Raw genomic sequence first — 19,892 nt, 5'->3', positions numbered from 1 at the left:
GCATCTTTATGATTTTTCTGAAATGCCTCAAAAATCTGTTTGTAAAATCTAGTACTTTTGTATCAGCTGAGCCAGTGCTTTAAATTTGGCTGGCTCTGGAACATGTTTTCTAAACCCATCATTAATTGCTGTTGGCAATCAATAAATTGTGGTTGCCATCTTTTTCGGTCGGAGACATTGCTTTCTGGATCATGGTGATTTTTGTTGGGTTCTTATGGTCCTGCCTTAAACAACATGCAACAAACCCCACCAGAAAACTCACTCTCAAAAAAGGACTGTGGTGGAGTAGAGCACAGTTCTAAAATAAAGATTATGTTTTTGTATAAATATCGTTTATTTTAAAAAGGGGAAGAAAAAAACTTGGATAGAAAATTAAATGTAAAAATGATAGGTTCTGTAAAACATTTTTTTTCTAGAGAAAAAAAAAAATTATGACACCCTGGGGCACTTCCTGCTCACCAATTGTTGTTAACCAGAAAGGCCCATATATTTTCATATTCCGAGGAAAAGACCTGTGCATTATATTTTTATTTTTTAACCAAGCAACCTAGAGAGGTCAAAATCTGCTGCCTTCCTTTTAGAGACCAGTGGTTGTTTTTTATTTAGGCCACACTAGAGATTGAGAGTAAAAAGAAAAGGCATTTTTAATAGTGCTGAGTTTACTATTTTAATTTATTCTCCCGTATCTTGCTTTCCTGACATGTTTACTTTACAAATGCTTTAGCTCATGGCCATAACTTATTTTGAATGGCAAAGTATATAATTAACATCAAGGTGAAAGACGATTATGTTTGTGAATACTGCTCTATGCCCTCCAGAAAGCACTTATGTAGCCAATTTAGGTCACACATGGTTCAGTCTCTCAGAAATCTTACTTAATAAAGCCCCAAGGTGCTCTCTTTTACTGAGCAATTAACAGAAAGTGAATTCTTGGTGTTAATGTGGGGAAAAGATAATTTTTGGAAGAAGGGGAAGAACCGTGTGAAACATACAAATGTTTCTACACACAGTTCTGCGGAAAGCTGAAAATGCTATTTAAACGGGCACTTAATCTAGAGAATAATATAGGCCAAAATGCTACAATGAAAATGCTTATATATAAAGTGCAGTGGTTTATGTTTGAGGTCTTCCATCACCTTCTATCTGTTTTTTTCCTGACTATTTGAGTAGATGTTTCCCTCCCTATGAAGACATGCTGAAGAGGAATTATTCTCAACATTTGGCATATCTGTTGTGCCATGAAACCCCTTGTTTAAGTCTTTGCTTATGCAGGCACATAATGAGAATTTGACAGTAATTGGTAAGCATTAGACTCTGATTTGCAGTCATCATTTTGAAAAATCCAGCCCTTGAAAAACAAGGTCTTATTCATGCTAGCAATATGGTAGTCACTTACTACAATTGGATTCTTGGCAGTGTAGTCAGAAACAAGCTATGTATGAAAACATTGTACAATAACAATATGTAATGACCATGTATTATTGTGTGGTACTGGGAGAGTTGCAATCAACTTGATATAGTTGGATTTCAGCTCGGATTTCTGAAGCTGGCTAGATGATGGGCTTTTATGTGAAACCTTTTTATGGTGCTTCTGCTAATACATGACTTTGTGTCATTAGGCACTGATTTCACTGGCCCAAGAGAATTCCTTCTAGTATCCTTGTTAGCCAGAAAATCAATCATATTAATCTCATAATCAGACATAATTGAGTTATTACTCCATTTTTTAAACTCTCACAGTGCAGAAAAATGCTATTACCAAATCAAGATACAGAGATGACTGAAATTTTATAGTTACTCTTGTAGTCAGCACTTAGGAAGAGAGAAACAAAGAGCTGCTGTGATTGTGTGATCAATTGTATTTTTACTGTTTATTTTGCCATCTGTTCTTGTGATAGCTTGATTTGCATATATGCATAAACTTTGTAGACATCCACCCAAGATGACCATATTTTGCAGCTGTCTGGTGGTTTAAAGGTCTACAGTTATTCACATGCTGTACTGAGTTTAATTCAGTGAACCTGATGGATGGCACTTCTCCAGGCTGGGTGTAAGGCAGAGCCATTGCAAGGCTGCTTAGTGTCAGGAGGGGCTGCATGTCACTGTGCAGTAGGGATGTGGCTGTAAGCTATTTTTTCTTTATTAAAAATACATGAATCCACTGCCCTCGTAAAACAAAGGACAGAGATAAATGCCCTTCCACTAGAAGGCATAGGACCAGGGTTGGTCAGTGTGAGTGGTTCCCATTTGGTTTGTCATTGACAGATTCTCTCTCCCCAGCTCTCCTCTGAACACAGCAGCAAGGCATGTTGGTTGGGATTCAGCAGGAGCTGAGCATTAAACTCTGAACTCCTCTCACTCTCCAGCTGATTCTCTGTTGCTGACTGTTCTCTTCTGAAAAGAGAAGGGGGAACAGCACTGGTCTTCCTTCCTGCATGGTGGCGGGGGGGGAGAGGTACTATAAGGGATTACTGTGACTACTCGTACAGGCAGGCAGGTGTTATGGCTTTAGGCTGCATTTTTCCATGCAAAAACTGCTCTGAAATTCAGATGATCAGACTGTCTCACAGCCTGTAGCATAAGAAAGGCAGGAAAATAAGGGCCTATTCATTGGATGCCAAGTGGGTAGTTTTCAGTGCTGCTTTCAACGACATAATACTGCCTGTGAGGCTTTCTTCTGCAAGCAGCACAGAGGAGATCTCTACATGTGATAATACTGGGTTAGAGGGTATGCATTAGTATAGTCTCCTTACACTGTTGAGAATTGGCTTGTTAGGGACCTTTTTTACACTCTGAGGACACAGGAAACATGAAATTTATCTTTCCTGGTACATAATGTCCCATTTAACTTAAACTACTTAAATAGCTACCTACACTCTTAACACCTTCCAAGTCTCCTTTGCCCAGGTATAGTTTATTTTTCTGCTGTTTGATCCTGTACCTCAGTACTGAGTGGCCCACTGATCTGCTTCCCCTGCACTCATTTCTCTGCTGCCTACATGCTCTCCCTTTTCCATATAGAAACCTCCCCTTTCCATTGTGAGCTCTCTCTTCATGGAAAATCCTTCTCCTAACTTTTTCTGTGGTGCTGGCAGGAAATGAATGAACAGCAATGAGGCAGTTAGATGAAGATAACAGTTCAACTATTTAATTGTAAAGAATGCATATATTATAGAATTCAAATTGGATGGGCCAAATCCTTATCTGATATTGCACTTTTATATTAAGAGAGTAGCTCTCAATTGTGCCAGAGAAATATCTCTCAATGTGTACCTGTTTTTTTTAGTGGTAGTTGATTTTTCTGGGGATTCTTGCTTTATAGGATGAAATATGTTATGGATGCTGTTTTAACACATGAGTGAATGTAAAGAAATCTTTTTGGCATGGAATCCAACAATTGTTAGACAGGTGGTTGTATCATTGGAGTGCCCTGAGCCCCAAGAACACCTGGCAACTGTCTCAGTTGGTGCCTGCAGGGTGCTCAGCAATGTGGTGCTCCTGGGGTACTTTGCAGCACAGCAAGGGGATTATACACTTTTCTCTGGAGATCAACACCAGCAATTCATCATTCAAAAGTTTTAAAAACAACAGAGTGTAATTATTGAAGAAGTATAATTGTCCCTGTTCTAAAAAACACACCTCTTATTTAGCCAGGCCAGAACAAATTGTCTATAAGAGCACTTATTTTATTAGGTATTCTTTCTTGTTGCAGCAGCATGGCAAGCAACACCGAGGGGAAACTGCAAAAACATCTTAAAACATCTTTGGCATCTTGTACTGGTATTCTATGTTTTCTGGGTAAGGTTTAAGTTATACCTGATCTGAGCTTGGAATGACTTTCAAAAGTTGAGCTATTTTTTAGTTCTTCCTTTGACTTTATTTGTGATTTTCACATCACTTTCTTTGTTTTCAATCACTTCCTGTGAACTACAAGGTAGTGAATGAATAAATAGAAAAATATTTATGAGAACAGTAAGGCTGGCCAGCATCTTTCTGAATTGATATCCTCTCACACATCTGATTTGAAGGCAGCTGAGGAGCCAGAGTAATTTCTCATATAAGCTACTTGATAAGAGGAGTTCTAAGTGGTTATTATATGTCTATAATAGGCCTTTTTTTTTTTTTTAACAAACGTCAGGTTATTTGTTAGTGAGAGACTACTTCTATAGATGTTTAAGGTAATTCCATACTTCTACCTGTATACTGTACTTTGAATCTGGGTCTGTAAATGTTTTCATTCATCTGGTTTTGTTGTCAACATGTGAGGAAAAATCAGGACAATGTACAACTCAGATAAACTTTCAGTTTCTTTGCAGGATAGATTGGTTTTTAGCTGTAAGTGGGACAAGGAACTTCTCGTAGCTGTGGAGACTCTTTGTACAACACGGAATTCTAGTTCAAATGTGCTCCAGGTCACCAGTGCTCATTGCTCAATTTTCAAACTATTAGAAGGCCAGAGAAGATACCACTGCTGGTGCCCTGTCACCTGAGAGATAAGACAGAATACATGAAATGTTATGGACTGCTCTGTCATCTACAGAATTGGTCCCATCTCACTGGAGAGAGAGAATCATTTAATCTCATCTCATCTCACTGGAGAGACAGCATTGCAACTGGCTATATTTTACTTAGCTAGTGGATGGAAGTGTTTAGTCTCCAGCTGGAGCTCTCAAGCAAGCTCAAAAGTGACTTTTAAAAATTTAAGCAAATTTATAGCTATCTGAGCTTTTAATTTTATTTGAAGATAATTATAAGTAGAAAGGTCATCTGCCTGCTTGGCTGTCCCCAGTACCAGCCTGCAGACAGACTACAGCTAAATATCAGTGTTTCTAGGAAATTGAATGTTCTCTATGTCAAGGGTTTTACTCTTGGAGCATAAAACCATTCTTGGAGCCAGTTCAAGACACTAGGCAGAACAGGTGCTGACCAAAGGACATGAGTCTATTTTGCCCATGTCGGATATGGCAACTGTACTGGCCTGAGCAATTATGATTCTTACATTTACTGAGCTTTGACTTCTGCTGCTTCCCATGGCCATGGTGTGCCCTGGAGAGAGATGTTGTGAAAGATAAGGAGAGCCAAAATTTATAGTAGAATGGGTTGCTGCCAGGCTGCACTTAGCAGCTTGAATCTCTGGTACTTCAGTAAGGACTTTTGCTTTGTCAGGGAGGGCAGAGAACCAAGACTACAGCTGTGCTGGTTGAACACTGTACAGCTGGAGACACAACCTTAGCCTCACCTCTAAATGTTGCCAAGTGAAGCCATGGGAGAAGGAGGAGAACATTGCAGTTAGGCTGAATGTTACTGCTCTAGGTCAGTGAAGTAAAATCTCCATGTGTTCTCGTTTGAGGAGCCTGCTAGCCACTTCTCTTTAAGGTATTGCAGCCAGTTGCTATGTGCTGTTATACAGGGCTGCAGCAGCTGGCTGAAGACAGCCTTGTGTTTGGTTCATTGATCAGTTTGAATAGTGTTTTTGAGATCCTTAGCATATGTAAGTGAAATAAATGATGCAAAGGTCATTGCAGCTGATATCCACACAAGGATTTACCGGCTGCCAACTCGACTAGTTTTCTGTTCTACTCACTCTAAGTACAACTACAGATAATCAGTATTGAAAGAGATTATAAAAGGGCTAACATGGATGGAGAAGGCAGAAAAGTAGTTTATCTGTGAAAATTACCTAGATGTAAAATTGACCTAACAGTATACCTTAATGTCTTCCACCCCTCAGTCTGCAGAGAAAGTGTTATGTCCCACAGCTCTGTGTGAAAAATTTTGACAGAATCAAGGGCTGCTACCATCATTCAACCAATGCAGTCTGTGTGATAAGCCTCTCAGGAGTCATCAGCATGTGAACTTCTTGTGTGATGTAGGACCACCTCAAAGGACTCAAGTTTCACATTGCTCCTGTTGATGTGTCTGTTTTCAAGCAAATAGAAATATCCCAGAAGGATCTTTTTCAAGCAAATAGGAGATGCTGTGATTACTCAGGGTCCTACAGTCAGACATCCTATATTTACTTGATATACATCTTCAAATTACAAATTTATGAGTACTTGAGATTCAAGCATTTTCATTTATTCAATATAGAAGCCAGGTATTAAAGAACATATAGAAGGAAATAGCCCTTATTGTTCCCTGGAACAAAAAGATTGTTAGAAAATCCTATTGTAGGGAAATATCTTGAGTGAGAAAATACCAAATTATTTTAAGCAAGTTCAAATCAGGATAAATATCAACGTCCAATTTGTGTTGATTTTTTTTAATCAGCTGAGTTTTCTGTGAAGTTTTTGCATTATGAGAGATTTATCTTCTTGCAATTTCAGTTGAAGTCTGTGACATGGGATGGAAGGTGAAATGTTACAGGGAAAAAAAAAATACCACACGAAAGGCTAAGATAACTGGAATTGTTCAGCCTGTGTCTGGTGACATAATTGAAACCTTCCAGTACCTGAAGGGAGCCTACAAGAAAGATGGAGAGGTACTGTTTACAAGAGCGTGTAGTGACAGGGCAAGTTTCAAACTGAGGGTAGGTTTAGATTAGATATTAGGAATAAATTCTTTACTGTGAGGATGATGAGGCACTGGAACAGGTAGCCCAAAGAAGAGATGGATGTCCCATGCCTGGAAATGTTCAAGGCCAGATTGGATGGGGCTCTGAGCAACCTGGTCTAGTGAAAGATATCCCTGCCCACAGTGGGGAGCTGGAACTAAGTGATGTTTAAGATCCCTTGCAACTGAGTCAATTCTATAATTCTGTGATTCTATGATAGAAAATGCAATGCCTTAATACAAGAGAAAATACTCCAAAACGATCCTGTTGTATATTCTTCATCCTTTTGTAGAGTTTTTGTCAATTTAAAATAAGGGTGGCTCAACCACTGAGGACTGTTTTGCTCTTTGTGTAGACATCATTAATAGTGTAAACACATTTCCACAGAATTACAGAGTATTCCAAGTTGGAAGGGACCCTCAAGGTTCACCAAGTCCAAGTACTAAGCGAATGACCCATACAGGGAATGAAGCCATGACCTGGGCATTATTAGCCCCATGCTCTAATAGGAGCATGCATGCAGAGCTGTACAGGAAATTCTCAGGGAGTGTATAGTCCAGAGAAAGAAGAGAAGTTACCTCGGAGAGTAAGATCCTATAGGATATGGAGACACCAAAAGTTATTGTCAGAGCAGGTGGTATATCAGAAGTATGTAGGCAGTGGCTTTTACAACTTTGTCTTTTTTACTTCATTATTTATTTTCTACCAATGGCAAGCTGATATTTCTCATTTTGCTTTATTTTTTCAGTAACTCTCATATGGTCTTATGATTTTATTTTTCATATTATCATAAGCTGTGAACTTATGAAGGGAACATGTGCTAATGCTATTTCTGAGAGTCACAAGTCAGAACGATTCAGATTCATTTCAAGAAACCATGTCATTTTTCATGATGTCTATAGACTAATTTAGTAGGCAAAAGCAACAAAATGAAATGGAGAAAGAGATCGAAGTTCAATTGCCATTGTGTTTACCATCACCTACCCTTGAATACAGAATATTATTTATTATACTAATTTGATTATTTTTGTGACTGAAACAACAGCACTGTGGGATGTTGGCATGATGTGGTAAAGAATCTAACTGTACCTACAGGCTAAAATTCAGTGGGTTTGAAACAATAGCCAGAAGCAGTTAAGAATGCACCTTATTGCTAAATATTTGTTACTCTTATGTACTTTGCATACAGTCCCATGAAAAATAAAAGGCTTTTTAGGCAATTTGCTATATATGAGCGTTAACAGAGCTTTCACTGGCAGATATGTGGAATGGCCTTTTGGACTGATGATAGGTAGCACTTTCCTCTACCTTTGCAGAACCTGCCTAACTTTGCCTCTACAAAGCATTGACTTTTTTCTGATGTGTGATCTGAATCATGGCAGGATGGAGGAAATTGTAATTTATTTTAAAGATGTAAATATTTCATGTTTCATTGTTGCATTGTAAAGGCTACTTGAGGGTTCCACTGATGAAAATAAGCCTCTGAGAGTCATTTTTGCCATCACAATCACAGTTCTTCCTCAAATATAGGCTATGAGAAGCTGACAGAGCTGGGGATGAATCTGGGTCAAGAATGGTCTTGAAAGGATTTTTTTTCTCAGCTCAGTACTCCTGCAGCTGCAGGAATGATACTTGATCCCTCCTCCTTGATCTCCTAATTTATGAGTATACCAGGAGCACAGAACAGGTCAGAACTGAAGTGGAAAAAAAACAACCAAGTTGACTTTCAGGTCACCAGTTTTACTGTGTCAGAATAAAAATAGATCAGGAAACATTTTCAATTTGAACATGGAAAATTCAAAATGCACCTGGCTGAGTCTCTGGTATGGGGCTTTTCTGCAAATGTTGTTTGGCATAAAGTATAAACTGCTAAAAATGACTCAAATTCATTTCTTTAACCTGAAGACATATTCCCCCTGTGTGACAGACTGCTGGCTTCCTCCTGGGTGTGGAAAGTTAACAGTGTATCACATCAAGAGTTAAGGGCGACTTGGACAAAGTAATTTTTCATCTAATCTCCATTACTAGATTTTTTTTTTTCCATGTCTATTTGAAATATGCATAGAAAATTCAGAAAAGGAAAGAATGAGAACCCTCAGTAGGCACAAGCAGGTGTGTGAGGTGTCAGCCCTATTGTCCAGCTCAGAACTGCTGATTTTTAGGCAGAGCTCCCTTGAAATTTGTTAAGCCCAATGATTTGCTTCAAGCTTTCAGCTTTAGATGACAGCATGACAATATATGGCATTTCCTAGAGTTTTTTAGCTTTGGAATAGATGGTAATAAATAAAAAAATGTGTACCATGTGTGTATGTGTGAGGAAAAAATAAAGGATACAGTTGTGTTTGCTTTTTGACAAGTTTTTCCAAAAAAGTTCTACCCTCTGCTGGTTTTGGCCGGGGTAGAATTAAGTGTCTTCACAGTGCTGGTATGGGTCTGTGTTTTGTATTATTCCAAACACAGGGCTGATAATAAAGAGATGTTTTTGTTACTGCTGGGCAGAGTTTACACAGAGCCAAGGCCTTTTCTGCTTTCTGTGCTGCTTTGCTGGTGAGGAAGCTGGGGATGCAGGGGATACTGGGAGGAGACTCAGCCAGGACAGGCGACCCAAAGTGACCAAAGGGATATTCCACACCGTGTGACATCGTGCTCAGTATAGAAAGGGGGGGGAAGCAGGAGGAGGGGAGGGATGTTTGGAGTGATGGTGTTTGTCTTCCCAAGTCACTGTTACAGGTGATGAGCCCCTGCTCTCCTGGAGATGGCTGAACATCTGCCTGCCATGGGAAGCAGTGAATCTATTCCTTGTTTTGTTTGGCTTGTTGGCTTGACATTTCCTTTCAGTATTAAACTATTTTTACCTCAACCCATGAGTTCCCCAGCTTTTACCCTTCTGATTCTGTCCCCAGTCACTCTGGTGAGAGACTGAGCGAGTGGCTGCTTGGCTGTGGGTAAACCATGAGAACTTCCCTCCACAATTATCTAGTAATTCTGGTAACTCGTGAAATTTGATGTTCATGGTAAACCAGCTTAACTTGCCATAGACTCTGCCAAGACTAAAAACCATCTTTGTCCAACCCAGGGTTCATAAAGATGAAAATGGGAGAAAGTCATCTTGCACACAGAAGTGTTTCTTCAGCAGAAGGTTATTTTCTGTGAGGTTGAGACCTCCTAGGTAACTAAAAGTTAGCAAGAGAGTGTACAGCATCCAGTATATGGGAGTAAACACATACTACAAAGTCAGCCTTCTCAGGCTACAGCTTGGTGCTGTCCCTGCAAAGACTGCAAGTGTTAAAACAACTAACGATAACAGCATCTCCTTATCATAAAAAGAAACAAACGAAGGAATAAAAATTTAGGGGGCAAATAAAAAATTAATTGCAAATACTATATAAAGACAATTTTTATTATAACTGAAAGTAACTTTTAACCTAACCAAAATGTCTTCCATATCAAGTGACAAAGTTGGTCCAGTAACTGTTACATTCATGTTTTTTAGACACTGCATGGTGTCCCTAGATACAACAGGCTGCAAATTTACAACCATGAAAAGGAAGATCAGTGAAACAGAATGCAGATTATAAATCTCATTTATTTTTCATTCTTTATGCTGGATTTTTTGTGTGTGTGTGAGACTCCATTTGCCTCTGCAGCAGTAAAATGAAAATTGTCAACTTAATGGCTGACACTTGTTTTTGCTTAAGATTTCTCACTCTTGTACATCAGAATTACTGAGTTTCTAATGCTGTAGAGAAAATTTTTGATGCAGATAAATTGATGCCCTTCAGGGAAAGTTTTAGTGGTCTTTAGCAGTGAGCTATTACTCATGCTTGGTAATCACAGGTGCACTTTAAGGTTTATAGAACTGCATTTTGATTTTGTAAAGCTTAGGCTTTTTACTAGCATACCCTTTTCATTTTTGATTTAAAGAAAAGTGGTGCTTACTACCACACTCTTGTGCTATAGAAAGCTTAGCAGTATAAATACCCTCTGCTTCTCCCTCTGACTGGATGAATTTGCTGTGCCTCAAGTGCATTGGAAGTCCTCCCAATGGGCTTAGAGAAAAGAGGGATTTGGTGTCTTTGTTATTCAAATAAAGGGAAGAAGCAATTGTTTTGTGTAGCCAAAACTCAAGGCACTACAGGGATTTGCATTTTTAAATTTAAGTGTGTTTTGACAAGTCTAGTCCCTAAATTCCTCTCCTTAAAAATGTGAAGTCAACATAAACATTACAGAGACAAAGAAAACCCCTTAGTGCTGGAGGATCACAAGGTTCTGCATGACTATCAGTGTTATCAGCCAATATCTGTACAGACTTGCTTTGACTGGGGTTCAGTTCATGCCAATCTTTTCTTTGCAAAAGCCCTTTGTGTTACAAAAGCCCTGAGACTTGTAACTGTCCCAGAAAAAGCTCCACCAGTGGCCTGGCTGCACACTCTTAGGTTGGTCTACAGGTTCTTGGCCCTTTACTCCAAGCCCTCCATAGACATCCTTTTCTGGATCCAGTTATGGATGTAGAAGAATGTATTGACTCATCTGTGCTCCATTGCTCTAGTTTTTCTGCTGATGCTTCTAAGGTCAAGTAATGTTGTAAAGAATGAACTCCAGAGCCTTCTTAACCTTACTGGAGAAAGAGCCCAGTGTAGGATGTGGACAGGATGCAGCACATACCTGATTCCCCACAGCCACATCAGGTGTAAATCAAGATTCCTTCCCTTCAAATGCTCTTAGCCTAAGGAGACATGATCTGTTTTGGAGCTTAACCTCAGTCTGTCAAGTACTCTATTAACTTCCTTTAGAGTAGGTGCTTGTCCTTGTTTAAGGCAAATTTTGGGAGGAAACCTCTGAGTGGGTTCCCTCTAGAAAGCAAATTCAAGTGGCCCCTCCCCCAACTGGTTTGGGAAAAGATTTCTGTGGAAAGAAAGTGGAAAAAAGTGTTTATTTAACAAGCAAAGGATTCACAAGCATAAAAAAAATAAATAATATTAAACAATAAAACCTCTTGCTGTTCTGAAGAGATGGCAAATTGAGAAAGTAGTTTTTGTGGAGTGTAGTTTGGCTCTCTCAGTCTCTTATCAGTCCCTCTTGTGCTGGAAAGCAGCATTGTGATCCTGGTGGGCCACAGCTGTGAGCTCACAGATGTGAGCTCCTGGTGTTCTTCTGGGTTTTCAGTCCAGAGCAGGTTTGAACAGTTCCAAGAGAAAGAAAAACCATAGTCCAAGGAACTTCACTGCCTCAGCTAGCTAAAAAACTCCTAAAGAGCAAAGGAGACCTATGTCCCTCTGTCTGTCTGTGCTGCAGACAACCCAGTCTAGGGGCAGGATGTGGGGGACTGAGTGCAGTTTCTGATAACAAACTCTGCTTTTCTCCTCCCCCCTTCTCTCTCAGAACCAGTCTTAAAGGTGTAAATTTAATATCCAGCATAAACAGAACAGACAAATGGGAATACTAGCATCATAAGGTCACCCCAGGACAGTGCTGAAAGTGCTCTCTAAACCAGGATATGCAGATCAACTAAATCCATGCAGGTCAACTCAAACCAGCCCAAAATGACATAAGGGATTTCATCTGAACAAATTAAGAAGTGTTGAAGGGCTCAGCTGACATATCTGTAGATGTTTTTGACTCAGTAAAAGGTGGAGCAGAACATGGTAACCGCTCCCTTCAACAGTGGCATAGCCGGATCTAGCAGAAGGTGGCTGTGACCTTCAGCTCCTTCTTTTCCAGAGAAGAAATTAATTTCTTCTCTTCTTTCTCTCTAATGTTGTGGCTTAGAAGCAAACAGTATTGTTCTAGATTCAGTCAAATGTTTTATTTACAGCAATTGGACAATTACTTTAAGTTCCTGAGCAATGTTAGGTAGGCCCTCTTTGCTTTCTTCCTTTCACCTGGAGTGGAGCAAACATTGGAAGTATTTATGAGGACATTTTGATTCAGATCTTTTCTCAGTATCCCGAGGCTTAACAGAGAGATCCTGCTTATTAATTCTGCTGTGAAGAAAAACAGGGAAGCAGCAATGTCAGATCTCATTTTACCCTCCATAGCTTGTCACTGAACAACTCAGCATCCCTGAATTATTCACAACAGAGTACTAGCAAGTGTCAAGATTGGTAACCATCAGCCAAGCGAGAAATCTTGGCTAGTAGTGGTGGTTTTGCACACTCAGGAGACCCTGAATTTGAGAAATCAGATGTTCTTGCTATTTCATACTCAGAACAATTCAATAAAATCACAAACACTTGACTGGCCAACTATGTGTTTTCAAATTAGCCCATTTATCCCATTTTGAAAATCAAAAGGGTTTTCTAATCCTTGTTAAGATTGATCTAATTTCAATTCTACCCTTACAAATGCAAAATCATTTCACTGATAGTATTAAAATCCTTTCCACTTTATGTAGATTCAGCAAAAGTTAGGTTCTGGACTCAGTATTCTCATGTACTACAGAAAACTATTGCAAAAACTAAAGTTAGTGCTAAGGACCACAGCCTTCAAAAATCTCAGGCACCTATAAAGCAGTCTAAGTTAATTCAGATGTAGATTTTATTTCTCTGTAACAGTCTCTTGAGGCTTGTCAGGAGACTATAAAATGATGGATAATTTAGATGAGTGACATTCTTGAAAAAGCATTTGCCCTTTGATTGAATAAAAATGACTTGTTAAAAATAGTTGGAAATCATGATATGTTAATCAAATAGGAAAGTAGAAAAGAGAATGAATTCTGATTATGCACAGCAGCCAGCCTTTCTTTGTCTGTGGATGTTTGCACTAAGCAGAGAGAGTGAATATTTCTAAATGCTACCTTCCTTAGATGAGCATTGAGAAGGTTGAACAGCTTCTTCCATGAGACCATGAGTTCTCATTAGTAATTAAAGAGTATGTAACAGCTGTATTTGGGTGGTGAGATTGGAACTTCAGGGTAATCGCATTTGTTTGTTGTGATCTGGAGGTTTAGGTTTGTTTATTTCCCAAATGATCCCTTTTCCCTTAGGCTGATGATGTGATTCCTGCTGCACAAATAAATTTTTTCTGATGTGGCTGTGGGGATTCGGTTACGTGCTCTGTCTCTGCAAAGAGCCTGTGAGCTTTGTCTGTGCCCTTTTACAAGTAGAGGAAGGAAACCACCAAGGGTGTTCTTTACTGTGGTGGTTGACCTTAGAAAGACTAGGCCTGTCAGTGTCTCTTTCTTCCTGGTTTTAGCTCTGGTCTCTTTGGAATACAGAGAGGAAGAAATGGGAGGGAAGAATGAGAAGTTTTCTTTCAAAAATAACAAAGCCCAAACCAACCAGAGAAACCCTTCATAAGTCATATTTCTCCTACAAGGACAGGAAAAAGAGAGAAATCAATAGCTGTAATTTCTAAAAAAAAAAAAAAATGTAGTGATTCTTTGACTTTGGCAGGGTGATAAAAGTAGATAGATAGCAATGGAGTAAAATGGGGAGCTTTCATATCCCTTCAAGATGCTGGTGCGGGGAACTGAATATTATGCTCAAGAGCTCTTTCCTATTGCTTGTTAGCCAATTCTTATTTGACCTAGCACCTTATTGCTATCTCCATTTTCTTCAATGTTTAGGGAGAAATTTAAATAGATAAAATATTAAGAAAAAATTCTTTATCAATTAATCAAGCTTTGCTGTTTGTATCTTGTGGTATTATATTCCGTCTGACATTTTGCAGTCATTCACGTACAGTTTCTGGAAGAACAGTACATCCAATAGAGTAAATCCAGTTGAATTGTATCCCTCAACCCCAAGGCAGTGCTCCCATTTTTCCTTCCCCTGCCCTGCACTTCTTTACAGTCTTTCAAGGCTTTTTTACCTTTCTAGAGGACTGAAATACTAGAATTCCATATTTTTCATTTCAGGTCATGTTTGGCTTAAAAAGGAGACTTCAAAGAATACAAAGTATTTTGATGATACTGGTATACAACCTGTTTTCAGCCTCTGTCATCAGAGCATACCCGCACAGTGAATATGATGTCTAGAAAAGTGGAAGGTAATGTAGAAAACAGAATGCTGTCTGAATTGATGGGAAAGGAACAAAGATAAAAATTGAGGTACAAAAATATTTCAGGCACAGGTAATGAGGAAGCTGCTTAACTGAAGAGAGAATTTAGGTTACACAGCTTAGAAGTGATGAGAAGCTCTATAGTTTATGATTTACTGTGCCTGAGCTCAAAGGAGTTGGTCTATTTCTTGAGCTAATGAGTAAGGAAGTCTGTAACTTATTGGACAGCTGAAAATATAGTAGCTATTGCTGCTATAAGGAAATAAACTTTTATTAGGACTGTAAATTTCAGTTTTCTCTTTTATTGAAGCTTTTTCATATTATGTGAACAAAAGCTGAAGAGCCTATGGAAATGGCCTGAAATTGCCTCAGGTGTTAAGGTAGTTTGGATGGTGATGCAAGGGCAGAGGGGAGCATTTGGTGCAATGAGCACAAAGTTAGCAAAAAGAATGGCTGCACTGCATTGAGTTCAGCAGGTTGTAGTCACACCTCTGGCAGTGTCAGTAAGAGCCTCAGTGTGTCTCTCTGTGCAGAGGCTGTGACTCAAACCCCTCACCAACCCACAGCCATGTAATGCCATGTAATCCAGGGGGACAGTGAAAGAGATACTCTGAAGGCACAGCTGCATGAGGACAACTGCAGTCACGATGCAGGTCTCTCATCTACATTGTTCTAGTTTGTACCAAGAACCAGATATTTTGTTTTCTTTCCCTTATTTGGTCTATGCTTCTCAAAGGTAAAAAAAAAAAAAAAAGATTAAAAAAAATTTTCCAAATCACTTTTTTTCCCTCTCTGATGACCTTGGCAAGATACAGACTGAGTTTTGTCAATCAGGCTAGCAATCACTTTAAAAATAGTTTCTCTGAATTTGAGTGGAAGAAATCATAAAGTAAAATGCTTCACAATGCAAGTAAAGGGTACAGGAATCAAATCTTCAGGATGTTGTCAGAAAACAGAACAAGATTAGAAAATGAAACAACTGGTGTACAAGTATTTTAAAGCATAATGTTCTGTAGGGGATAAAAGGAATTTTCATGCTTCTTATCTGCCAATTCTTTTCTTCTTGCCAATAAGTGCAGTAAAATAAGTTTGTTCTATTTTTTTTTTTACATTTTTCTTTCAGGGCTTACCTTTTTCCAAACTGTCACCAGTTTTAGAATAGCTACCCTGTGACACAAGAAAACATGGGGTTTTTTTGATCATCTGCTTTAGCCTGTAGCTTGGCATAAAGTAAGCACAACTCTCCAAAAGTTTGATTTTCATTTCCTTAAGAAGCATTTGTATATTTTCTTGATTTTTTTCTGTCTGGAAAAGGACATCTTTCATGCAAAAAATGAAAGACTTTATAGATTCCTGAAGTCAGTTCAAGGAACAAGAATGGGACAAAGTAATGCGTAGTGAGGAGGGGAGGAAAATGTTCTTATTCCCCAGTAAATTAATGACTCTTCTGCCATGGCAGTTTAGAATAGTGAAAGTGTCTAATGCATCATCCTTGCTGTAAGCAGAAGTAAGGACTAAATTCAATGCAAGTGTCTACAAGAAAGCACGAGGTGCTGAATGCTTTGTAAGTGGCTCTTAAGTTTAGTGCTGGAATGTGACTCTCTTCAGAGTAATGAGGAGTTAAGTGCTTTTTGTCTTAGAGCTGTTAATGAAATATGTCATCCTCTACCTCTAATGGATATAATACTTCACACAAAGTATTAAAGTAATGAGCCACGATGCTGAGAAGGTGTCTGCTATTAGAAATCGTTGCCACTAGAGTCCAGGCACTCATGTCTCCTGCAGTTCTGCTGATATTTAATGTCAGTACTTGTCAGCTGTGTGCTTTATGGGTTCAATATATAGTGCAGTACATGTTAGTTCTGATGTATGGATGAGGTATCATACCTACTAACACAGAAGAATTTTGGAGAAGATAAAGGAGATTTGGACTGAGTTCAAATAAAGAAAAAACCTAAATAAAATGTATTGCTTTTAATTTATGAACATGCAATAGATTTAGGTAAGACTAAAAATAAAAAAAAAAGTAGAATGTGAGGCTTATTGCATTAATTCCTTGGATCTTGCAGTTTCTCAATGCCTGTTCTGTACAGTGCAGAGAGATCAGGATCCATATGTGATTGCTCAGAAGAAAAAAGTAGATGGTATGGCATATCTTTTACAGAGCTGGGAGATGAAAAGCATTCAAAAGAACAATATCTCTGACATACTGCATTATGGGTGAACTAAATTTATATGCTGCTCAGAAACTCTTTGTTCCAGAACCAAAATAACAGATCAAAGAAATTAGTTGTTTACTAACGGCCTTGGAAGGTCTTTATTCTTCAATAGAATGGAACTAGTGGTTGTGGGTGAGCTGGAGAATATATTCACATGTATTCCTGAGGTGCTACATTTTTTCTTTAATGAGTGATCATAAATGCCTCTTTCATATGTCATGTCTAAAAATCTGCTCTTACCACTAAAAATCTAGTGTGTGGCTTAGGAAATTCAGCTATATTCTGTTGGTTTTAAAAACAAAATCTCCTCTATCTCTGGGGGAAAATGATGGTGCTAGTGGTAGTGATGCCTGTCAGAAGTAGTGGTCTGCACTAAGTTACCCTTTCCATGGACTGCAATGCTGCCCAAAGTCCCTCTGATAACTTAGGCTCTGAGGTATGTACGGCTCTGATTTGACTTGGTGCGAGGTTTGGCAGGTGCAGCTGTGCCATGACACCAAGGAGGGATTTACTGCACTTGCTGGCACTCCTTACCTGACACATTTGAGGATCTCTCCATATAATTTAGTTTGTTTCTCTGCCCCATGAATCAGAGCCCCCAAAGGCTTTCAGCAGGATAATGTTGTACTGCAAGTACCCTTGATAGTGTCACCTTGAGATAGTGTCAGCTGATAATACAGACCTGTCTCTACATTGCAAAGCATTTGCACATAAACAAAGCAATAAATGCTAGAGTCATATCAAGCATGAATGTTTAACCAGTAATGAAGAAAAGGCTTTTAGGTCCTTGCTGTTCATGTAGATTTTTGATTTTGTAAGCAGGAGGTTAGAGGAGCAACTTTAAGAGCAGGAGTGCTTACTGAATGAATTTTTCAAAGGAGAGGGCCTCCTGACCTTACATTATGGCAAAGAGCTAAATAATTTTAATATCCTGTGTGGAAAGGGGATGCAGTGAGGGGGGTATCACAGGCTCTCCTTCACTTATACATTCATGGAAAGTTGTCTTTTGAACCTGTGAATCTGTCTCAAAAATTGTTCAAAGAAGGAGGTGTCCAAAATTCACAACAGGCAGAAAAATATAACTTTAAAAAACTTGTTTTCCTTCACTTCTGAATCCAAGTTTAGTCCTTCTGGACTTATCAGCAGAACTAAAAGGTGAATTAATTATATTAATTATGTCTAGCACATTATATATTATATTATCTACTTATAACAAATATATATTTATAACAATAAATCAGTGAGTTTGAATAGAAAAATTCTGTTTATGGGACTATTTTGTTTTATAATGCTTGATCCATGAAATTGATTTTCTCAGATGGAAGTTTCTGCTCTGGTTAATATCCAACTTTCCCATTTCCATGTTTTAGAGACATAGCTGAAGTAAGATTAAATTTTCCTGTTCTTATACTCATGGTAGTTTTCTTGTTCTGTGTTACATGTAGCAGGGCAGGAGGGGAGAGTGAAAAACAAGGAAGAATCCAGTCTTTCTAACAGGATCTTGCTTTGTGATGGATGGCACTGCTTTTCAGTGTTTCAGTTTCTCCACCTGCAAAATTGCCCTTCCTTTGTTTAGCAAGCTGACATAATGGTATAAGCTTGGCTCATAAAGATTAAATGTAGCTTGTAAGTAGAACTTGTGCTGTTCTGCAGCAGGGAAATCATGAAGGGCATGCTCAAAAGGGATGGTCATGTTAATGGGTCACCATCCTTAGATTGCTTTACAGTGGTTTGCTTTCTTGTATTGTATGTCCATGTGTTTGGAGCTGGAATTTACGTGGTGGAAAGGAAGAAGCAGGAGCTGACCCAATGGCTGAGTTGGGCAGGCAGTGCCTGGGGGTGAAGCCATGCACCATCGTGGGCAGGGGCTGGGAGCTGCTGCAGAGCAGAGCTGGGGAGAAACATGGGTTGGGGCAGCTCCAGGGTTTGCCCAAGTGGAGACCTGGAATTTGCTCCTGTCCATGTTTCCTGCTGCAGTTAAATAGAAGCACCTCTCAGGAACTTGGGTAATTGTCCAGGTGCCATCTCAAAGGATGGCGACAGTAAGGATTACTGAGGAGAAGCACAAAGACTAATCTAAGACTAAGATAGGTCCTCCATGGAAATGCATATCTTTTTGTTTTTTTGGTTAAGAGCTGAATACATGGAGACTATTGCAAGTGAAATGTTGCAGGAGTGAGGGTGCAAGTTAAAGAAGTAGAGGAAGCACACAGGAATGTTTAAAGCACAATTGTCCTGGAAAAATAATGTTTATGGTGTGGGGGACTGGACTGAAATGACTATTTGTGGCACTACTTGTAACTGACTTTATAAGAAACATTTTTTGACCTGCTGGCAAGTATTTGAAAAATTCTCAGTCTACAGGGAAAAGATTTCTGTGGGTGGCTATTTTCCTTATATTGTGTAATGTACAAACCGTTTGTTTCCTGAATAGAAGTTTGTAATTAAAACTGATTAGAAAATGTCTGTGAGATTTTATGAGGAAAGAAGTGTGTATGGATGGTTTGGTTTTCCAAACATTATTTTTTTTTGCAGTTTCTTTATAATAGCTAAATTTCCCTTTAGGGTTTACAGTGCAGTGTATACAATTATTTATGAGATCCTGAAGTATGATAAATAGAGCATTCTGACATTAAAAAACACCTCAAAACCCTCCCAAAGAAACCTCAGGATGTATTACACGTCTGCTTTGTGTTAACCCTGACCTTTATTATGAAACTCAGAATAGCTAGAATACAAAAGAAATTATGCTTGTGGTATGTAAGTAAAATAGCAGAAGCATGTTTAATGTGGTGTCCGGACATGATAAATCTTGTTCTACCTTTTATGCTATTATTCTCTATGCAATCACTGTAAATGTTGAATTTGGTCTTCATCAACCCTGCAGTAAGAAACAGATTCATAGAATAGGGGTGTATCACCAGGGTCAGTGAATTAATCCAGTTTTCACACAACTCTGTAAGAGACATTCAGTCTATAAAAGTCTAAGGAGAAAACTTGCCTCAAGCCCACACACTTCACAGCAGTCAACCAGCTCTACATCCAGAGAGGACCAAAAGCTGTAACCCTGATGTACTTTCCATACCTGAGTGTTCTGCAGTGTCAGAGAAACTTGAACA

The sequence above is a fragment of the Fringilla coelebs genome (assembly GCF_963513975.1).
Source record: "Fringilla coelebs genome assembly, chromosome: 6".
NCBI lineage: Eukaryota > Metazoa > Chordata > Aves > Passeriformes > Fringillidae > Fringilla > Fringilla coelebs.
The sequence above is the reverse complement of the archived record's forward strand: the minus strand, read 5'-3'. Positions refer to the sequence as shown.